Source organism: Notamacropus eugenii, chromosome 1 (genome assembly GCF_028372415.1).
Source record: "Notamacropus eugenii isolate mMacEug1 chromosome 1, mMacEug1.pri_v2, whole genome shotgun sequence".
Taxonomy (NCBI): domain Eukaryota; kingdom Metazoa; phylum Chordata; class Mammalia; order Diprotodontia; family Macropodidae; genus Notamacropus; species Notamacropus eugenii.
In genome coordinates this window covers 590,718,379-590,740,736 of record NC_092872.1, presented here as the reverse complement: position 1 = coordinate 590,740,736, position 22,358 = coordinate 590,718,379, and the positions used below count along the sequence as shown (strand labels likewise).

The 22,358-nt window shown below is 36.8% G+C and overlaps 1 protein-coding gene across 20 annotated transcripts in view; it reads left to right on the top strand.

The window, feature by feature from the left end:
• The window catches only part of KIF16B (kinesin family member 16B), a 550,717-nt gene that overhangs the window by 305,689 nt on the left and 222,670 nt on the right, over nt 1-22,358 (top strand). Inside the window, exon 26 of one of the 20 annotated variants that reach the window (XR_011972564.1) lies at nt 19,074-19,184. The exons of the other annotated variants lie outside the window; for them this stretch is intronic. The gene's annotated coding sequence lies outside the window, so the exon portion shown is untranslated. The remainder of the gene's footprint in view (nt 1-19,073; nt 19,185-22,358) is intronic. 20 annotated transcript variants of the gene reach the window in all.

Here is a 22,358-nt window from a genome sequence, read left to right as displayed (position 1 = left end):
TGTCCTGATTGTTCCCAAGTATGGAATAGCCTCCCTTTTCACTTTGGGTAGAACCTCTAGTTTCCTTTGAGACTCAACCCAAGCGCCACCTTTTACTTGAGGCCTTTTCTGGTGCCACCCCACTTCACAGTTACTAGTGCATTTCCTCCCAAAAATTACCCTGTACCTATTTTGTGTAAATCTGAGCAAGTTCGTATTTCTCTCTCCATATAGAACATTCTCCTTGGGGCAACAGCTCTGACATTTCTTTCTTTTTTGTATTCCCAGCACCTAATACAGTAGTTACATAGTAGGCCCTTCCTCAAGCTCAGTGCTTGATTTATTTATCATCTCTGTATTGCTCCTAGTTATGCATCCTAGAATCAAACAGTATATACCCCTCTTCAAAATACCCGAAAAAGTATTTCCTTTAAGTATTTCCTTAAAGGAATAATTTCCTTTAAGTCTTTTCTTTTTCAGACTGCATAACTCCAAGTTGTTCAGTTGACTCTCATATTTCATAAATTCACTTTCTGCTTCCTGTTTTTCTTAGGGTAATGTTGTGGAAAAAGGCCTTATCTCTAGAGTCAGACTTCATATCCCACCTCTGATACTTAAGTAATCTTGGGTAAATCACTTAACCTCTTTACACCTCAGTTTCCTTTTTTGTAAAAGGGGGGAGGTTGGACTATATCCTATGCTCTAATGATCCGTCCTCTGGATATTTTTCCACTTAGCAAACAGTATCATTCCTAAAACCTGGCACCTAGAACTGAATATGTCTTTTAGTATTAATTGTCCAACCCAGCAATTCTCAAACTTTTGAGGTCTTAGATGCCTTTCCATTTTTAAAAGCTATTAAACAGCCCCTCTTTCCCCAAGAGCTTTTTGTTTATATGGGTTTATATCTGTCTCCTGTATTACAAATTAAGAGTGGTATTATGAAAAAGTTTTGACCCGGTAGACCTGCTGAAAGGGTCCTTTGGGCTCACTAAAGATAATCTGTTCCCCCCAACATTTTTAGTGCAAGATATTTCTCCAAAAGGGAGAAAAATCTTAGGTTCAAATAAAACCCATTATTTCCTTAATTCCTACTGTAACTTTCCTAAATTATACTTACGAGACCAGAGATTTCATTAGTGTGAGTTCTCCTACCATGGCCTTCATGAATTGTTATGCCTGAAAAAGAAATTAATTGTGAGGTTGCCAGCTTTCTGATCATTTACTATTTCAGAACTTAGCTAGTGCTCAGACAGTAGATCAACAACTCATCCCTAGACTTGTATCCAAAATCCTTTCCAGCTTGATAGAACCTGGCAGTGCTGGCATCCCATTGACAAAGCCTTTGAGAATATAGGGTCACCTCTATAGTGGAATAAGGCATTCCAATAGGACTTTAGTGAAATTGAATAAGTTACATTTATGAGTTATAGTGTTATATTTTTAAGAGACTGTGACTCCAAATATAACTGCATCAAAGTCAGGCTGTTAAATTGAGTTATTTTATGTAGTTTGCCCTTCCAATGGCAAATTGGTATTGACAATAAAACCCCAAAAATTCATATACGTGTTAAATGTGTACATAGCTTTATTCTTAGAAGTAAACTTTGAAGTTCATTAATTTCTTCTTTGCAAGCATCTATCCTGGTGTTTTAATAATTTGTAAGCACTTGCTCTCAGAAGAAATACACTAAAAAGGTGACTTACTGAAAATTCAGGGATGACAGTTCCAAGAGAAAGTTAATGAGAACACCTTCTTTAAAAGTATACATTTTATGACTTTATGACATATAAGTAAAATAAATAGCAGTTTATTAAATCTAATTTGGACAAGTTGAGAAAAGAGTGGTTACTATGATAAAATCTCATAGGACCATAGATTTTAGAACTAGAAGAGAACTTAGAGATCATCAATTCCAAGATCATCATTTTATAGATTAGGAAACTGACTCTCAGAGTCACAACCAAGTAATAAGCAGGAGAATACTATTTCATTGTTAATTTAAACTTTGTGGATTGTGATGGATGTCTGTGAGGCTGAAATTTACCATTTCCAGGTCTTAAATGCAGGAGGGAATTAAAGGGGAAAAAAAAGATTTAGAACTAGAAAGAATCAAAGAATGACCCTCACCCCTTCATTTGATGTATGCAAAAACAGAAAAATTAAGTGATTTGTCCAGGGGCGCATAGCTAAAAAGTAACTCAGTTTGCTAATAGTGCAAAATGCAGAAAATACTTAAAAGTGACGAAGATACCTTCCCAATCTGCCACCCTCCCCCCAAAATGGTGGTCCTACTCCCCATCTAAATTGTTATTACCTTCCCTTATGAAGCTCTGAGAGTCCTCCCAGTAGCAATTCGCCAGCCCAGCAGTCCAGTAATCACTATTGACCAAGTGGCTGACAAAAGCATCTCCCCATCTCCTGTTTTCATTATTTGACCTACTGTTTCTCTACTTTCACTAGGGATATTGTAAGAATAAATATGGTAACTGATTGGAAACACTGTGCTTTTGGGGGGATAAAAGATTACATATAAATACAAGGTACTTTTATATTTTCCAATCCATTAAGAAATGTTTTCTGCAAAAAGAAACAGAAAGGTTTGAAGGTTTTCCAGGCTTCCCATTCTAATGCTGGCCTACTGTAGTCCTTCTGTGTCAAATATAAGCTTACTTAGTATCATAGAAATTGAGAGAGAAATTGATAGGCATCTTAGGGCAAGTCCTTAGTCTGTATTATTAGGTTGGAAGACTTAAGTAGTAGAGGCCACAACACAAACTTGACTCTCCCCCAGTTTAAAAAAACAAAACATTTTATTTTTACATCACAATCATTTGAATCTCAAAGGAAAGTGTTTAAGTAAATGTATCCAGTACCCTGACCACAGCTGAACATGTGTACACTATTCTGTCCTATTGTTCTCCCACCTCTCTGTAAGAGAGGAGGAGGTAGGTTTCATTATGTGATCTGTGGAGCCTACACTTTTTTTCTGATCTTTTCATCCATATTTCATCCATAAAGTCATTTTGTACATTGTCTTCTTTGTTCAGTTCATTAATTTTTTCCCCTTTTTTAAAAAACATTTATTTCTTTATTTTTTCAGTTTTCAACATTCATTTCCACAAGATTTTGAGTTCCAAATTTTCTACCCATCTCTCCCCTCCCCCCACCCTAAGACACCATGCATTCTGATTACCCCTTCCCCTCATCTGCCCTCCCTTCTATCACACCCCTCCCCTTATACCCATGCTCTCTCCTTTCTTGTAGGGCAAGATAGAGTTCCATACCCCATTACCTGTATTTCTTATTTCCCAGTTGCATGCAAAAACGATTCTCAATATTCATTCCTAAAACTTTTAGTTCCAACTTCTCTCCCTTCCTCCCTCCCTACCCATCCCCACTGAGAAGGCAAGCAATTCAATATAGGCTATGCATATATAGTTATGCAAAAAATTTCCATAATAGTCATGTTGTGACAGACTAACTGTATTTCCCTCCATCCTATCCTGGCCCCAGTTTATCCTATTCTCTCTTTTGACTTTGTCCTCCCCAAAAGTGTTTACTTCTAATTACTCCCTCCTCCCATTTGCCCTCCCTTCTATCATCCCCCCACACCCCACTTATCTCCTTTTTCCCTACTTTCCTGTAGTGTAAGATAGATTTTCATACCAAATCAAGTGAGCATGTTATTCCCTCCTTAAGCCAAATGTAATGAGAATAAGCTTCACTTTCCCCCTCTCACATCTCCCCTTTCCCCCTCCATTGAAAACTTGTCTCTTTTTTGAGAGATAATTTGCCCCATTCCATTTCTCCCTTTCTCCTCCCAAGATATTCCTCTCTCCCCCCTTAATTTTGTTTTTTTTAGATATCATCCCTTCCTATTCACCTTACCCTGTGCCCTCTGTTTATATTTGTATGTAAACCCTCCAAATACTGAAAAAAGTTTCAAGAGTTAGAAATATTTTCTTTCCATGTAGAAATGTAAGCAGTTCAACTTTAGTAAGTCCCTTAGGATTTCTCTTTCCTGTTGACCTTTTCATGCTTGTCTTGATTCTTGTATTTGACAGTCAAATTTTCTATTCAGCTCTGATCTTTTCATCAAGAATGCTTGAAAGTCCTCTATTTCACTGAATGACTATTTTTTTCCCCTGAAGTATTATACTCAGTTTTGCTGAGTAGGTGATTTCTTGGTTTTAATCCTGGTTCCTTTGAGTTCTGGATTATCATATTCCAAGCCCTTCAATCCCTTTATGTAGAAGCTGCTAGATCTTGTGTTATCTTGATTGTTTTTCCACAATGCTTGAATTGTTTCTTTCTGGCTGCTTGCAATATTTTCTCTTTGACCTGGGAATTCTGGAATTTGGATACAATATCCCTAGAAGTTTTCCTTTTGGGATCTCTTTCAGGAGGTGATCAGTGGATTCTTTCAATATTTATTTTACCCTCTGGTTCTAGAATATCAGGGCAGTTTTCATTGATAATTTCATGAAAGATGATATCTAGGCTCTTTTTTTGATCATGGCTTTCAGGTAGTCCCATAATTTTTAAATTGTCTCTCCTGGATCTAATTTGCAGGTCAGTTGTTTTTCCAGTTAGATATTTCACATTGTCTTCTATTTGCTTTTTCTTTTGGCTTTGTTTTGTAATTTCTTGGTTTCTCATAAAATCATTAGCTTCTATCTTCTCCATTCTAATTTTTAAAGGACTATTCTCCTCAGCGAGCTTATGAACCTCCTTTCCGTCTGGTTAATTCTGCTTTTTAAAGCATTTTCAGACCTCTTTTGCCATTTGGGTTACTTTATTTTTAAAGGTGTTATTTTCTTCAGCATTTTTTGGGGTCTCCTATAGCAAGTTGTTGACTTTCTTTTCATGATTTTCTTGTATCACTCTCATTTCTCTTCCCAATTTTTCCTCCACCTCTCTTACTTGATTTTCAGAAACCTTTTTGAGCTCTTCCATGGCCTGAGACCATTGCATATTTGCTTTGGAGGTTTTGGATGCAGAAGCCTTGGCTTTCATGTCTTCCCCTTATGGTATGCTTTGTTCTTCTTCCTCTGAAAGGATGAGAGAGAATACCTGTTCACCAAGAAATTAACCTTCTATAGTCATTTTTTCCCTTTTTGGGCCAGTTACTTGATTTTTTAGTTCTTTGTCAAGTGGAGGGTATACTCTATAGATCTGTAAGTTCTCAGTTCCTCCAAGTTGGCACAATCAAGGGAGAGAAGTTTACTCCTCTCCTGGCCTGCACTCTGGTCTGGGAGCACCACAAGGTTTTCTGCTCAAGATCCGTGAAAAGAATTCCCTCTCCAGAGCCTCTACCAGCTCCACCAGACCAGTACTCCTTCTCTCCCCAGGACTGTCACTCAGGGCTGAGACTCAGATCAGCCACTCAATTCTCCCATGGTCTGTAGGCTGAGGACTCCAAAAATGGATGCTGCTACAGAGACTGCTGCCACTCTGGGGCCAGGGCAAGACTGAGTTCCCTTCTTACCCAGCTGAAAGAGCTTTCTCACTCACCTTTGAAGCTGTCTTTGGCATTTGTGAATTGAGAAATCTGGGAACTGCAGTTGCTTGCCAGAATTCCACACCCTGAAGCCTGCTCCAGTCCTGTCCCTGCCACACTTTGTGGCCTAAGCTGGGCTGCACTCTGCTCTGAGCCTGGTGTAATAGACCTTTCCTGTTGACCTAGAAGGTCATATGCGGCCTCAAAGTCACAGGTTCATCACCCCGATACAGGCAATTTAGCCATTTTTGTTCCATAATTCCAAATCAAAACTGAGAACAGTTGGATGATTTCAAAATTCCACCAACAGTGCATTGGTATTCCTACCTTCCCATAGCCCCTCCAATATTAATTGTTCCCATCTTTTGTCATTTTTGCTAGTTTGTGTGATCTAAGGTGATGCCTCAGAGTTGTTTTACTTATTTTCATTTTAGTATTAGAGATTTGGAGAATTTTTCATGAGGCCATGGATAGTCTGTAATTTTTTCTAAAAATGTTCATGTTCTTTTGCTGCAGCTATTGGAGAATGGCTCCTGGTGTCATGTATATTTGTATCTATTCCTCAAATATTTTGATACCAGCCTTTTATAATTGAAATTTTATATGAATACTTTTCCCACTCTGTTATTTCTTTTCTAATTTTGTATTCTGATTTTATTTGTTTAAAAGCTTTTTAATTTTATATAATCAAAATTGTCCATTTAATCTTTTATGATTTCCTATGTCCTTTATTTTGTTAAAAATTCTCTCCCACCCTTAAGCTATAATTATGAAAGATATTTGATCTTTTTCTCTTGAAATTTCTTGTTGTTTTCATTTCCAAATTTTTGATAATCAGTTTGTCATAGGGTATCAGCCCACTGATGACATCTTAATTAAGATACTCCTTCTATGATATTTCTTCATTGGTCAAAAACTCAGTTTTTGTACCCTATTGCCTATGGAATAGAATTTAAATTCCTTTTTTTCTCTTTGAAGGCCCTCAACAACATGGCCCATCCTTTTCAATTAAATCTCACACTAGTTTCCAACTTTAACTTATCTCCAGCTAGCTTATTTACCAAATCTTATTTTGGTGTCCAGTGCCAGGAAATTTTGCTTTGAATAGGCCACATCTGCTCTTGGAAATAAAAAACAGAGAAATTAACAGCAGTTAAAAAAAAAACCTGTTACAATTTAATTTGTCTGTGAAATTCCAAGGAGATTATATAGCCCATTTTTTTCTGGGGGGCTCCTTAGAAAAAGTTAATATTATTTTCTGGATTGATATCAGGAATGAAGCCTGCAATTTTCCATGTGGAATCCAGCTTTATAACTAATTTCTCTACATGTAAATATCATTACTTATAAAAATCAGCATAGGTACAAATGCATATGTGTGTGTGTGTGTGTGTGTGTGTGTGTGTGTGTATACATATATGCTTTAAATGTGAGTTCTTGATGAAAATGGTGATTTGAAAGCAGGTAACAAGCCCTCTATCCTCAGATGTTCTCCAGATCCTTCTTTTAGTATCCTGGAAGCATTTCAGAATCTTCACACGATTATGGTCTATATATGTACATAGGAAAGTTGTTTTGGGTACAAAATTAACTAGAATTCTTAAATCTGGCATTCCTTTTGAATATCTCGTACTCTCAAGGTACACTGAATAAAATTAAGACTGTTAGAAATCAGGACAGTAAAACAAAATCCTATGTACATGCAGGTACTCATCCGGGCATATATCTTTAAGTAGCATCGTCTCCCCAGCAGACTATTTCAGACTAAAGCTGTCACTTGAGTGATAGCTATATGTTTTCCCAGCGATTGTTTTTTTAGTCCTATCTCCTAACATTATCCTTAAAACTTGTAAGAATTTCAAAGTATGTTCTTTTGTGAGACACTATAAAAAATATATGTTACGTACATAGGTCTACTGTTGTGAATTACCAAGTGTAATTGTGTTGTATGGTTAACTAAAATGATTAAGCCATGATTTCCAGCCTCCATGAAGGTCAGATGGTCCAGATGAACAGGGTGACCTATTCAATTCCCAACCTACACTAATTTTTAACTTAGTCACATTCTTAAAATAGAATACCTTTCCCAAGGAGTCCATTTGGAACAGTTGTCACTGATATTTGCCTCTAGTATAGCACTCACACATTTTAGATAACTGAACCAAATAGTCCATCTGGATGTGACCCTATACTTTATTTCAGTGGATAGGTAATTTCTAGCCAAGAGGGAATGCATTTTGCTCTCTATATTCCACCACAGAAATAGGGGTTCATTCTTATCCCCTTGGATTAATCTATATGTCACTGATAGAATTCTGTTATAAGGAATTTTTAAAAATCCAAATAAACTATTTCTAATAGCTAAAAAATATGATACCAGATAGAATATATACATGGAGAAGGAAAGAAGGGAAGGAGGGAGAGTACTCAGAGTTATGTATTGAGGGTACTTTATTAAAGTAAAATAATATTACTCTGGGAGAAGGATCCCAAAGCAAGGAGATTGAACTTTATTTAGTAGTCAGTAGGAAGCCAATGATGATTTTCTAACAAAAGGACATGACTAGACATGTCCTTTTGGAGAATTATTCTTCCAGTGGCCCGAAGAATGGAAATATTATGGAGTAAGAAGAGAATGGAAGTAGTAAGACATGTTACGAAGCTATTATGACAGTCCATTTAGGGCATTATAAGAGTCTATACTAAGACGGTAGCAGTCAGTTAATCAGCAAGTATTTCATTAAATGATTACTATGTTACAGTAAGTTTTGGGGAAACTGGAAAAAATGGTCCTAGTCTTCAAAAGCTTATGTTATTATTTTTAACGTTGTATTTATTGTCTTGAAGAATATTATGAGGTAGCCGAAAGATGAATTCGGGTGTGGGTCTAAGAAGGAGTGGTCAGAAGGAGGAAGAAAACCACAAGAGTAATGTATCCAAAGCTTAAAGAGAGTATCCAGGAAAACTGTCAAAAGGCTGCGGAAAAGTCAAGGCGGGTAATCCTTGAGAGAGTACCTTTAGATTTAGCAGTTAAGAGATCATTGATGACTTTGGAGAGAACAACTTCAGTTAAATGATGGTGTCAGCAGCCAGAGTGCAGATGGTTTAAAATTAAATGAGAGAAAAATTGGAGATACCAGTTGAAGACAGCATTCACAAGGAGTTTAGTCAAAAATTAGACAATTCTTGGACAACAACTGTCAGAGATGGTAGGAACGAATGAAGGGCTTTTTTTTTTTAAAAGACTGGAGAGACATAGACGTTTTGCAGGCAGCAGGAAAGGAGCCATTAGGCAAGTATTAGAGTAGGGAAGCCCAAGAGGGCAATCTTCTGAGAAGAGAGAGTAGAGCAGGGATCAAGGATGTGTTACAGAGCAGTGCCGTCTCTGCATCAGAGACTGAGGTGAAGTAAAAGATGGTGAGGACAGACATCCAAGAGATGTGAGATGACAAGGGAAGGAAAGAGTGCTCTCATCTAATTGCCTCAGTTTTCTCAGTACCATGTGAAGTGAGATCCTCAGCTGAGAAAGTGGAAGAAGATGGCACCCGAGAAGGCAAGAACCAGGATATCCATGATTGCCTTTGCTTGGTAATAGATTTGTAGTAGACTTAGTAACTGCAGTTTCATGCTCTCTGGTGAGTATGAGATGGAACCTCAGAGTTGCTTTAATTTGCATTTCTCTATTAGTGATTTGGGGCAATTTTTCTTTGAAAGCTACCTCTTCGCATCCTTTGATTATTTGTTTATTGGATGATTTTTCCAAAGTGTGGGTCTGATCATATCATTCTTCTGGCTCAGTGAGTTTTACTGTCTCCTTCAAGATCAAAGATAAATTCCTCTCTTTGACATTAAAATTTCTTTATAATTTAGCCCTTTCCCATCTTGCTACTCTTCTTATACTTTTTTTCCTCTCCATGTACTCGGTGATCTAACATCTTCAGATGCTACTCCCCATTTCCTTGTTTCCATGCCTTTATGCTGGCTGCCCCCCATATTCCATGTGCTCTGTTCCCCTTATATGACAGTGACTGGTTGACATATCACGAAGAGTGGGAGGCTGAACTTATTTTTAACGGTCCCTTTTAGTTCTTTTGTAGGGGATTGTATGTAGTGAGTAGTTGATTTGAATTAATTTAGAAAAACTGCATTCCTAACACTTAACTAAATGTTTGAGCATCAATTTCCTCATCTGAAAATTTGTCGTAAAATACAGAGCTTTGTAAGAAGCTGCTAACACATCATAGAAATTACAGTAGTTTTGTTTCATTATTAGGCATGTGTAGATCACTAATCTCTTTATGGAACACTATGGCAAATGCCAAACTGATTTCAAAGTTCATATCTTTGCCATGGGTGAAGCCCATGAACTGCTTTTCAGAATATTTTCTAATACATAAAACAAAATACCTAAAATTTAAAAAGGAAATCAATTATATTGAACTACAATTATCAAAATATTTTTCAAAAAAAAAAAGTTCCTATGTGGAAACTCCATGGTTTAAACTGAAGAGATTTTAAAGGTCCACTTAATTTACTAAAGTCTAATAACTAGGGTAAATCAAATATAGATTTTTGTCAGCTGAGACATTTAGTACTATCAAGTCGATTAAATATAAGCTTTAGGACCAAAAGGGTTCCTAAGAAATTAAACAACTGATTCTGTGAATTTCCCTACCTATTAATTAGCACACTGATGTCAAACACCTGATTCAAATGGAATTGGATATTATTTAACAAAATAAGAATATAATAGAACAGATCATGTTAATATTTGTGGTCTTTTTAAGTCAATATGCAGTCCTCAGGGATCCTTGTGTATTCTTCTAACTAAGTTTGACACCACTACGCTAGGAGAAAGTTATTTACCAAAGTACCAACTGACATGAAATAATGAAGCAATCAGTATAGATCGATAGTACCAAAGAAATAGATCTCTGAGAATTTCTACAGAAAATACCTCAATCATGGGCCCAATTCAGCAAGTCTAAATGGAATTTCTATTTTAAAGTAGTTGATTTTTAGATATACTTTTAAATAGAATCTGAAAGAATTTCTGAAGAAGACAAAAGGAGTGTAGAAGATTTTCATGTAGGGATGAAAATGGTGATGGAGTTTCTTAAGTATTACAGTAGGTTAATTCCTATGGAAGAGTTCCCAAAGAAAAGTATCACACTGCCCCCACTCTGTAATTTGAAAGGCAAAAGAAACCACTCCTTTAAGATGGGTTACTTTTAAGAGTATTAATCATCCTGTCATCAGATTCTGATTGAGAATTCTCTGTGTAATCCAGTAGCAGTAGTGGGATTTAAAAGCAAACAAACATACAACAAAAAACCCACCTCAATCCCTTCTATCCTAATAAAAAGTCCCAAAATTTCTCTTTTTATTTTGCCTTCGTTATCTGCTTTGATGAATCATGCAAAATAATAGCTCCTGCTGTGTCTTTCATTCTCAGTGTCACAATTAACTTCCCATGGAATCATGAGCAAAGTTAAGGCCCAAGTTTCAAAGTTTTCGCTCTGCAAAATGATAATTTCACTGCTTGTTTGCAAAAAAGCTGTGAGAGCTCCAGATGAAATGTGCTGAGCTTTACTCCGCATCTGCTACATATCATATCCTTTGAGAATTTATCATGCAAGCAGTTTTCCCAGCAGTCTTTATCTGTATGAAAACTTTATGTCTGTGATTCTCTTGAGAACAGCAGAGGCCTCTTAGTACCTTTTGATTTTTATCAATATTAGCCAAGTTGTGTGTTCAAGGAAAGAACCAGTTGCCCTAGTCTCTTATTATTAAATGGTACTTGCAAATATAGTTCCTACATTAAAAAGTCTACCTTTTTTGAGTAATTATTGCAATCTTAAAATGTCCATAGTTTAAAACCTAGAAAGTCCAGCTCTTTTAAAAATCACACTTACCATTATATGCTAAAAAGGAAAAATCCCATCTTTTAAATATTTTGCTAGATGCCTATTTTTTAAATAATTTGATGTTTTAAAATAATTCAGCATTGCAGCAAGCTGAAGCGTAAGTAGGTCATCACAACGGCTGATAGCTGTAGGGGTTCAGAAGTGTTCATTCTTTTTTTTTTTAAAGCCTTTGTCCTCCTACACTTACACTAAGATGAGCACTTTCTTCAGTGTGGTTGCAGTCAACCTTCTTGTAACAAGAGGCATTTATCAGCTGGCCGTTAGGTGCAAGGCTTGGTGCGAGGAGGTGGCCAGACAATAGAAACTCATTAAAACAATTGCTAACTCTGGAAGTTATTAATTTTTGGAATTAAATAATGAAGGTTGTAAAATCTAAATCTTTTTTTTCTCTTTTTCCTTCTTAGTTTTAAAAGGATAGGATCTTATTTTTTGAAGGGCATAGGGGGGTGCTTTTGACCTCACAATTTGTAGAACTGTGAAAATGAACCACTTTGATAAAGGGAATTCTGCAGCTACGAGGGCTGCATGAATCCTAAAAGTACATCATCATAAGGGATGCATTGGGCCACATTTACCTGGCTGCAGTAGTTAGCTAAGCTATAAAGATCACGGAAAATATATCAAGTCAGTGAAGTTCCTAAATGTCAAAAGGGATTTGTCTTTTTGGTGGGAAGAGTCAGTTATACAAGAGAGTAGAGTAAAAACTAGTTTTTTCTTGATATAAATTAAAAATTGAAGTGAAATTCCATGCTTTATAAACCATGAAGCACATTTTAGATACTTAATACTATTAACAGGAGTGAAAGAGAGTTGAGCAAGAGGTTCTCTAATTTGTTTAAGGACATTCAGTTTCGGTTTCATTTATACAGATAGAATCATTTCTCACTTTTTTCCATTTGTCACATAATTTCTCCCAAAGCAGTACAAAATAAATGGTTATCACCCTTGCAGTAGCTGTAAATAAAAATTCGCCATCTGTCTTTTAAATACATTCTAAATAGTTTTGCACATAACATTCTAATTTTAATATAGAAAATACAAATCTACCCGGTACACAATATAAATCTATCAACCATAGCCACTGAGAACATTCAATGAATAAGCTATGTGTTGATTCTCAACTTGATTTATATGGTTTTATTTTGGTTTGTTTTTAAATAGCTGTGTGATTAAACTTAAACTATTGTCAGGATACTGAAGAATGAGCATGTTTCCTTGAACAGTGTTGTCTTGTTGACTGGAAGTCAGTGCCTGAAATTAGAATAAAGATTTGGGCTCTGTTCCCTCTATGGACTCACCTTTTCACCTTGGCCATTAAGGATCCTAAGGTTCCATTTTTTTGTCATAAGATGAAACAGTTGCTGATTTTCATCTTCACAGGGAGAAATGCACCTGGGATCTGTTTATATTCCATTGAAAAGTCTATTACATTAATTGATAGAAGAAATTCAACTGAGATCAGTAAATTATTCAGCCCAATCATCTCTCTCTGCCTAGAATGTCAAGGGGAATTTTGTAAGGTATCGTAGCTGCCCCTCTGTGAAATGAGCCTCAAAAAATTAAGGATGTACCCATAATATCCATTGATAGTTCTTTAGTATGACACTGTGATCCATATATGTGTGTATAAATCCTTCTTGGGCTTAATCAAATGAGATAATTCATTTAATATGCCTTGTCAATTTTATAGCATTAAATTATTCAAGTAATAGATTGCTTTTTCACTATTCATCCTTTGACTGGGGGAACATTCATTGGTAACCACATCTAAGTTTTGAAGTTATACTATGCTGAACAGTTTAGCTTTAAAAATACATTCCCCTGTCAATAGAGGGAGTATGTGCATCAGTAGGATTAGAGATCTAATGGACTATTAGAACATTATGAATTTTTTAATGAACCATATAAAGTGTATTACTGGTAATTATGTTAATTGATACATTGACAATAATAATACAAGAAAGAGCTCTTCAACCACCATATACCACCCACTCCAGCATCTCCCTGCCATTACAGAGACACAGCTAGATACAAGATGCCAGCTTACCTGCCATCTTCCTCTTCTGAACATCAGTTAATTTTCAAAACTGTGAATCAGAATTCATTTTTAAAGCCAAATTGCTTAGAATAATATCACTTCAGTACCCCAAAGGTGATTATTAACTCTGTCTCCTCTTATAAGAGCTGAATATATTCTATCCTTGAAAGGATAGTAAAGACAAAAGAGGGAGTATAAAATTAACTTAAGGTTGTGAAATTTCACCTCTCTTCAAGTTTTCCTCAGCTGCTAACAGTGGGATTTTACAACCATTTGTAAACTGACATAATTTTAATGCTTGAGGGAAACTTGCCAGTAAGATTGTTTCATTCCTTGTATTTATATCCCTAATACCTTGCATAGTCCTTGGCACATAGTAGGTTCCTGATAAATACTATTGATTTATTGATTGTTTGCTCTTATGACAGTGCCTTATACATGGTAATTAATATGTGTCTCTTCAAAATTAAGCCATGTAATCCAAGGCTTCTTTACCTTTTTTATGTCCTAGACCCCTTTGCCAGTCTGATGAAGCCTATGGATAGATACTTTCTCAATATTTTTTAAAGCATAAATACAGAGGATTGTAAATGAAATAATTATAATAAAATACAGTTATCAAAAATTGTTTTGAGGACATGAAGTTAAGGTTAAGAATCCCAGTTCTTGTCCAACCCCATTGATTTACAGGCCTCATGAGGCTGTATGACTTGCCCAAAATTACTCAGCTAGTTAGTGGTACAGCCAGAATTCAAACTCAGATCTCCTGTTACCCTCCCATGATTTTTCCCTCAATGCCATCTATATTCCTCTTAGACAAATCCATCATCTGCAGAACACTCCTGATTTCTCTAGTAGAGTAACTTTATAGAATTCATCCTGATAAAGGTAATGATGCCACATTTTCCCCTAAGAGGAACATTCAGAGGAGGGAGGGAGGGAGGGGGAGAGAGAGAGAGGGAGAGAGAGAGGAGAGAGAGATTAACCACCTGTATTTTTAAATTTTCATCTAAGTCTTAGTGCCAAATGCTGATTTATAGATCAACATATTTCCCCACTCTTTTTTTAAAATTACTGCAGTATATATGAATGATCCTCAAGCATATTTGCACTACAGTGGTACAGACTGGAGTTGACTCAAAGATAAGATTTCATCAAAGAAAAGACATTGTAATTTTCATCCCCATTTTACTTATTCTGAACAAATAAAGCTCCAGTTAGGATTATGGATTCAGGAAAATCTCACACGAGATCCTAAATAGAAAAAAGAAAGTACCTATTCTCTGTGGGAAGCATTGATACTCTCTTGGCCCCGATTGCCAGCTATATCAGCCAGATCACCCAGTATTATCTTCAGCCTTTCTAGATGAAATCAGACCTCAAATTACCTTGTCAAATGCAGAAAGCTCACCCATTCTCCCATTAATAATCAGTCTAGTTTGTTCTGAAGAGTTGTTGTTTTATGCCTATAACAAATCAAACTTAGAGGAGTATTGCTTCTTTGTTCAAATATATTTCTCAGTGACAGCTGTTCTTATAAGGCCCTAGGTTCTGCCGTTAATTTTGAGTAGCCAGAAATGCATCCATCTAGTCAGCCCTAAGAATTATGGCAGTTCTTTGATGAGTTTTCATTATTAGCATTTCTCAAAAGCTGGAGTGGCTAAAATTTACAGCATTAGACAAACTCATAAGGCAAGGATGTTTCATAAACTGCCAGATGTCATTTAGGTAAGTTTATGTGCAGAAGACAAGTAATGTCTGACTTGACTGACTGTACTGCTACAAAGAATTTTACCCCTCTAATTGTTAAAACTAGCTGTAGTCCAATAACTATGAGATATAAAAGTAGAGAATACTCAGCTTGCACGAGGAATGAATGACAAACACACCTTTTATTAGGTAACACAAAAACAGCCAATGTTTTTCTTAAGTTGTAAAGATTCCATGATTTTATTAGTTGTTCTCAGTTTTCTTTAAGTGATTTAAAATCCAGTTTAAGCTGTTTAATTTTTATGGAATCATAAAAGATAGGCATGAATTTTTATTACTCATTTTAATTTCTTTTCTGCATTTCAGTGCTTCCATTATTTATATCTGAAGAAATAATGATGCCATTTATCAAATATTTTGTTATCTATCTCTTCTGGTACCACCTGTACTTAACTACTAGGTCTCTCCGGTCTCTAAAAATAGATTGAGCGAAAAGAGAAATGCTTCTAAAGAAAACAAACTTAATGAATTTATCTTTTTAATGGCAATAGACAATCAGAGTGATGGGAAAAAAGCATTAAAGCTAGGACCTATGCTATATGCCCCCAATATAATAGGCTGGATTTAGGTCAAGACCAGAAATGTTAAAATGAGTTTTTTAGACAAAATTGATGTGTTGAGATAAATCTAAATTCTGGTGTAACATAATTAGGAAAATAAAATGTTAAGTCTGACTTAAAAATCTCATTCCAGTATGCCCTAAAAGGAGCCCAATAAATGTTTGTTAAGTGTTTTCATTGAAGTAGAGAGACAGGAAAATCTTAAACTGGTCTGACTACACCTAGAGAAGCTGGTCATTTTTGTTGGTGGTAGGTATCCACTAGAAAGGCAGGAGTGTGGACCTGCAAAGGAGAGAGCTTTGGCTTGTTCTCATAGCTTTTATTCTTGTCCTAACTTTATTTCCATGACAGTCCAAGTATCTTGAAAGTGAGATTCATCTTGACTCCTTAACCTCCCCACAGTTCCTTTCCAGGTTCTTTTGGTGCAGTTACAGACTTGAAAATATGGAAATAAAAGGAGTTAAAAAGAATTTCCTAAGAACAGGTACTCTGACAACCAGATTTGTCAGTTTATATAAGCAGTTATTTAGTATTTACTACTATATGCTTCTCTCTCTCTCTCTCTCTCTCTCTCTCCCTCTCCATATATATTTTTTTATACACACACACTATATGCTGTATCACTGTGCTAAGCCCTGGAATACAAAGAAAGGCAAAAGACTGTCCTTCCCCTCAGGGAAGTCAAAATCTAATGGGGGAAGACAATGGGCAAACAACTATGGACAAACAAGCCAGAGACAGGATCGATAGGAAATAATTAACAGAGGAAAGGCACTATAATTAAGAGGGATTGGGAAAGGCACCTTTCTCTAGAAGATAGAATTTTATCTAAGACTAGAAGAAAGCAAGGAAATCCAGGAGACAAAAATAAGGAAGAAAAAACATTCCAAATATAGGGAACAGCCAATAAAATGCCTGGAATAGAGAGATGGAGTATCTTGTTCCAACAACAGCAAGAAGACCAGTATCACTGGATTGTAGAGTACACTGAGTATGGGGGTAGGTGGCAGGGTGTAAGAAGCCTGGGATGGAGGGGGCGGGACCCTAGGTTATAAAAACTTTTAATATTTGATTCTGGAGTTAATAGGGAGCCACCAGAGTTTATTGAGGAGGAGGGTAACATGGTTGGATCTGTGCTTTAGGAAAATAACTTTGACAGTTGATTGGAAATAGGGAGCCACCCGAGTTTATTAAGGAGGAGGGAGCTGAGTGGAGGGTGGACTGGAGGAGTAAGAGACTAATGGCAGGCAAACCAGCCAGCAGGCCATTACAGTAGTTCAAGTGTGATGAGGATTTAGACCATAGTCGCTGCAGTATCAGAGGATACTGGGGCAGATAGGGGGTCTAGTAGATAGAACACTGGGCTTGGAGTCAAAAAGAACTGAGTTCAAATCTAGCTTCAGACAGTTATTAGCTGTGTGACCCTGGACAAGTCACTTAAATTTTATATGACTCAGTTTTTCATCTGTAAAGTGGGAGGGAAGGGGGATGGTGTAATAATAGCACCTATCTCCAAGGTTGTTGTGAGAATCAAATGAGATCAGGTTGGTAGAGCACAACTTGGCATATAGTAGGGGCTAGACAGATATTGGATATTATTTTTGTTATTATAATTATTAGAGGAGAGAAGGGCACATGTTGGAGAGATTTTCAAAAATGAAATAGATAGGCCTTGGCAGTAAGAAATTGGAGATCACACCTAAGTTGGAAGCCTGGGAGACTGGGAAAATGGTGGTACCCTTGAAAATAATGGGGAACTTTGAATGGGGAGAGGTTGTGGAGGGGAAAGTTTAAGTTGTCTACCAGCCGTCCTGTTTGATGTGTCTAATAGGCAGTTGAAGATATGACTGGAGGTCAGCAGATGAGTTAGGCTGGGTGAGTAGATTTGAATCGTCAGTTTAGAGATGATAATCGAATTCTTGGGAACTGATGAGATCACCAGGGGAAATAGTATGGAGGGAGAAGAGAAGAGGATTCAGGACAGAGCCCTGTGGGACACATGCCTTAGGCATGACCTGGATGAGGATCCAGCAGTGGAGACTGAGAAGGGGTGACCACATAGGTTAGAGGAGAGCCAAGAGGGACTGGTATCTGGAAAACCTCGAAACAATCAGAGAAAAGAGGGTGACCATCTATGTCAAAGGCTGCTTAGATTTGGCAATTAAGAAACCTTTGGTACTCAATATTTAGGCACATAAAATACACTTAATCCTAGCCTGGAACATTCTGTTGCTAGCTGCTGTCGTCTGCCTGACTAGAAGTGGTGACTCACTGATAGCTTTTGACTGTGCTTTAAAAGAGTTGTATTTCTCCATCTTAGAGAGAGGCTTCTACCCAGATAGTGAAGGGAAGCTAGCAAAATTCTGTAGGCTAAGATTGAATCTACTTTTTTCATTGCCTAGTGTGGTGCTGATTTGAAGCCCATGGTCTCAGACAACTGTTTGACATAGTGTTGGAAATTTGCTTGTATCCTCAGTACCTCCCTGATTGTGAGCCTGTATCTCTTAAATGTTTTCCAGGGACTATTCACAGAATATTCCACATGAGCTTTGTGGCTAATGGAGTAAAGAGCTGAGACCATTTTCTTTTATTGATCTAGAAATGAAATTAGCATATGAACACAAACTAAGTGAGGATGCCAATGCCTTTATCCTTTACTTTCCTAACCCTAATTCTTACACATCTGTCTGTCCCCTTCTAAAGCCCTAATCCTCTGTGCAATATCTGGCCTAGCACAAAAGGTTCAGCTGGTGTGGAAGTAACCCTGGCTTCTCAAATTCTGTGCCATCAGATCCAAACCCAGGTGAGTCCCGTCAAGCTAGCATGATTTACAGCAGAGCTGTCAAAGTAGCAGCTCCCAATTAAAATATAGTTAGAAAATGTTTAACAAAATAAATAAAAAGACAGTACAACATAGAGAATATTAATTTGTGATTTTCCAAGTCAGTATGAGGCTACAGGGATCCCCTTTCTTTTTTCAATTTGGTACCTCTGGTTTAGTGTGCAGACCTGGGGCACTAAGTCAAATAGTTGTCTGAGAACATGGACTTCAAATTGACACCACACATAGGCAACTGAAAGAATAGTTTTAATCTTAGCCTAGGGAATTTTGCTAGCTTCCTTTGGCTATCTGAGAGCATGATTCAATGCATTTGCTAATGGAACACCTTATAAAAGAAAAGGTGGCAGGTGAGTAAATGCTGAGGATTATGTCCTGAAAGGAGACAAGAAGGAGAATATTAGTGTTGAAAGAAATGGCATGACATAGGCTGGGAACTTCGATTTGTATTTTCAGATCTGACTTTGAATCACTGGTACAGACACTCATGGCCGCTCACCTGCACTGTTTCCCTGTTCTCCTAAGAGGCCTCAGTCTCATTTCCGCCTTTTCTAGTCCATCCTCCAGGTAGGCATTGTTACTGTTGTTCAGTTGTATCAGACTCTTCATGGCCCTATTTGGGGTTTTCTTGGCAAAGATACTGGAATGATTTGCCATTTACTTCACCATCTCATTTTACAGATGAGGAGCCAAAGCAAATAGGGTTAAGTGACTTGCCCAGGGTCACACAGCTATCTGAAGTTATTTTCCTATAGCAAAGGATTGACAATGTCATTCTTCAGCTCAAGAAGTTTCAGTGGCTCCCTGTTTCTCAGTTCAAACATGAACTCCTCTGTTTTGCATTTAAAGTCTGTTAAATCTGACTCTAACTTATCCTTTCAGCCATACTATGTATTACCATGTAGCCCTTCACACACCCTGCAGACTAGTTAAACTGGCTGTCCAGAATCCCTTTGGCAGATATTTGCATGGGCTCGTACTTTTCACTGCTGACTTCTCAGCTCAAACACTTCTTCCTACATGAGGTCTTTCCTTATGCCCCAGCTACTAGTACCCCCTAAACCCCAAGTTACCATCTATTTAATTTGCATATACTTAGATGTGTGCACTTCTAGGCGGCCACATGGAGGACTGGGCCTGAAGTCAGGAAGATCTAAGTTCAAATCCAGCCTCAGACACTTACTAGCTCTATGAACCTGGGAAGAGACAACCTCTGCTTATCTCCATTTTCTCAACTGTAAACTGGGTATCATAATAGCACCTGCCTCCCAGGGTTATTGTCAGGATGAAATGAGACAATATTTAGAAAGCACTTAACATAGTGCCTGGCATGTGGTAGGAGGTATATAAATGCTGGATATTAATACTATTGTTAATATTATTATTATTATGGTCTGTTTTGATATACACTGTATGATCCTTTGGGGCAGGGACTATTTCAGTTCTATTTTTCTATGCCCAGCAGGCAACACAGCAGCTGGTACTCACTCAGTAGATGGGTTAACAAATACTTGTTGACTGATTGCTAGAACACATCTAACTAGATTCAGGGAGACTCCTCATGAAAATCAGGCCATAGCAAGATGAATGTAACACGGTTGCCTTTTTTTTTTTTTTTTTTTGGTCATAATAAAGTTGACTCAAAAAGACATCAAAAGATTGCAGACTCCTTCAATAGAAACAAAATTCACACTAATGGAATTACAGTTCCTTTAAGTGAAAAAAGTATGATCAACAGAAAGAATATTAAGTAGGATTCACATGTAACAGGGAAAAAAAAGAAATTTTAGGGCCTTCCCTTTCCTGTGAGGGATTACAGATGATAATTTTAAAATTCTCTGCCTTTCACAAAATGACCTTTTGGCCTTTCTGATTATGTGGATTCCTCATGTTGTAGATTTATTTTAAGTTAGAAACTTGATGCTAAAAAATCCAAAGTGGAAAACTTTGAGCTCAGACCAGAAACATATAAGAGCTTGACAAAGGAAAAGATAGTCTCTGTGGACATTGGCAGGAACTAAATTAAAGTTATTCATTCTGTTCTTTTAATTTAATTTATTAAAATTTATTTCATCATTCATTTTGACTATTTACTAAATTAAGGAATAAAGTACATTATATTGGATTTCTCTTAGACTAATGAAATACTTTGTTTTATTCTAATATCTTTCTTTCCTCTATTGTATTCTATGTAATCAAATTGCATGATTTTGTATTATACCAAGCTCTCCTTAGGTCTGATGCTAAATTTTCTCTTCTCCACAGCTAGCATTTTCCTCACAAATAATATCCCAATTTATTCCAGTCATATATGACCATTTACTTTTATTGTAATTGTCATTTTCCCTATAAGAATTCCAACAACCCTTGTACCATTTCCTACCACCTCAATAGGGTAAAAACTACTGTCTTTTTGTTGCAGGAGAAGATGCAATTTGAAGTATTTTTTTCCCCTTGAATACTGCTGACCCACTTCTTTCTGTTTCTTTCTTTTTCTGTAACCTTTTGAAAAGCAGCATGAATAAATTTCTCTGTTTATCAGTGTGGTCTCCATCCTATTTCTGTGAATTTGAGCATTGCTTCAAATGAGAGTCCCACTATTTTCTTTTAAGTCACTGTATTCCTTAATAGCAACATAGCCAAAAGCACTGATGTGTCATTCAATATATGGTAGTTGGCTCTACAGGCTCACAACTTTTAATTCATCTTTGAAAGATTTTAGTAGTCAATGTGTGAATTATTGTCAGAGTCAGAAAGAATCTTAAAGTTTATCAAGACTGCATCTTTCCTTTTACAGATAAGAAAACTGAGGCCCAACTACACTAAATCAAATTTTAGAGTTGGAAGGAGACGGAGTGATTATCTAACCCATCCCTATCATTTAATAGATGAATAAACCAAAGCTGAGGGAAATTAGTTGTGTCCAACACTTCATGATCCCATTTGGGGTTTTCTTGGCAAAGATACTAGAGCATTTTGCGATTTCTTTCTCTGCCCAGTAATTTTACAGATGAGCAAACTAAGACAAACAGGTTTATGTATCTTGCACAGGGTTACCCAGCTAGTAAGTGTCGGAGGCCAGATTTGATCTCAGGATGAGGAGTCTTCCTGATTCCAGGCCTTGCACTCTATCCACTGCACTGCCTAACTAGGGAAGTTAAGTGACTTGTTATGATCACTCCAGTAAATCTGAGGAAGCCAAAATTAGAAGCCAAATATCCTAGTGTTCATTGTAGTGTCGTTGATGTAGTTGTAGCCCAGTGGTGACAAACTCAGATCAAAATGGGGCCACCAAACTGTGCATAAGGATGCCTGTTGGCTGCATATTGACTTAGAAAACTACATGTTAATATTATCTGTGTTTTATTGTATTTTTATTTTATTTTATTAAATCTTTCCCAGTTACATTTTATTTTGTTTCTTGTAGATTCAGGAGTTTTGTAAGATGGCTGCTGGCTGTGCCTTTGACACCTCTGTATAGTCAACTGATTTTTTAAACCCTGGGTAGACTGTCACAATACTATTTTTTCATTATCAAATTCTCATTTGAGGGTCAGTTTTAGAGGGAAATGAAGGTGTGGTAAACAAAGGAAATTCTAATATATTCTTTTTACTTACAATATTTCCCTATGCCATGACAGCATGAATCCAGTCCTAACCCTTCGAATTATATGTTGGGTACTATGCTTGGCTCTAGAGGTACAAAGGCAAAAGTAAAAGTCTCTCCAAAATCCATACATA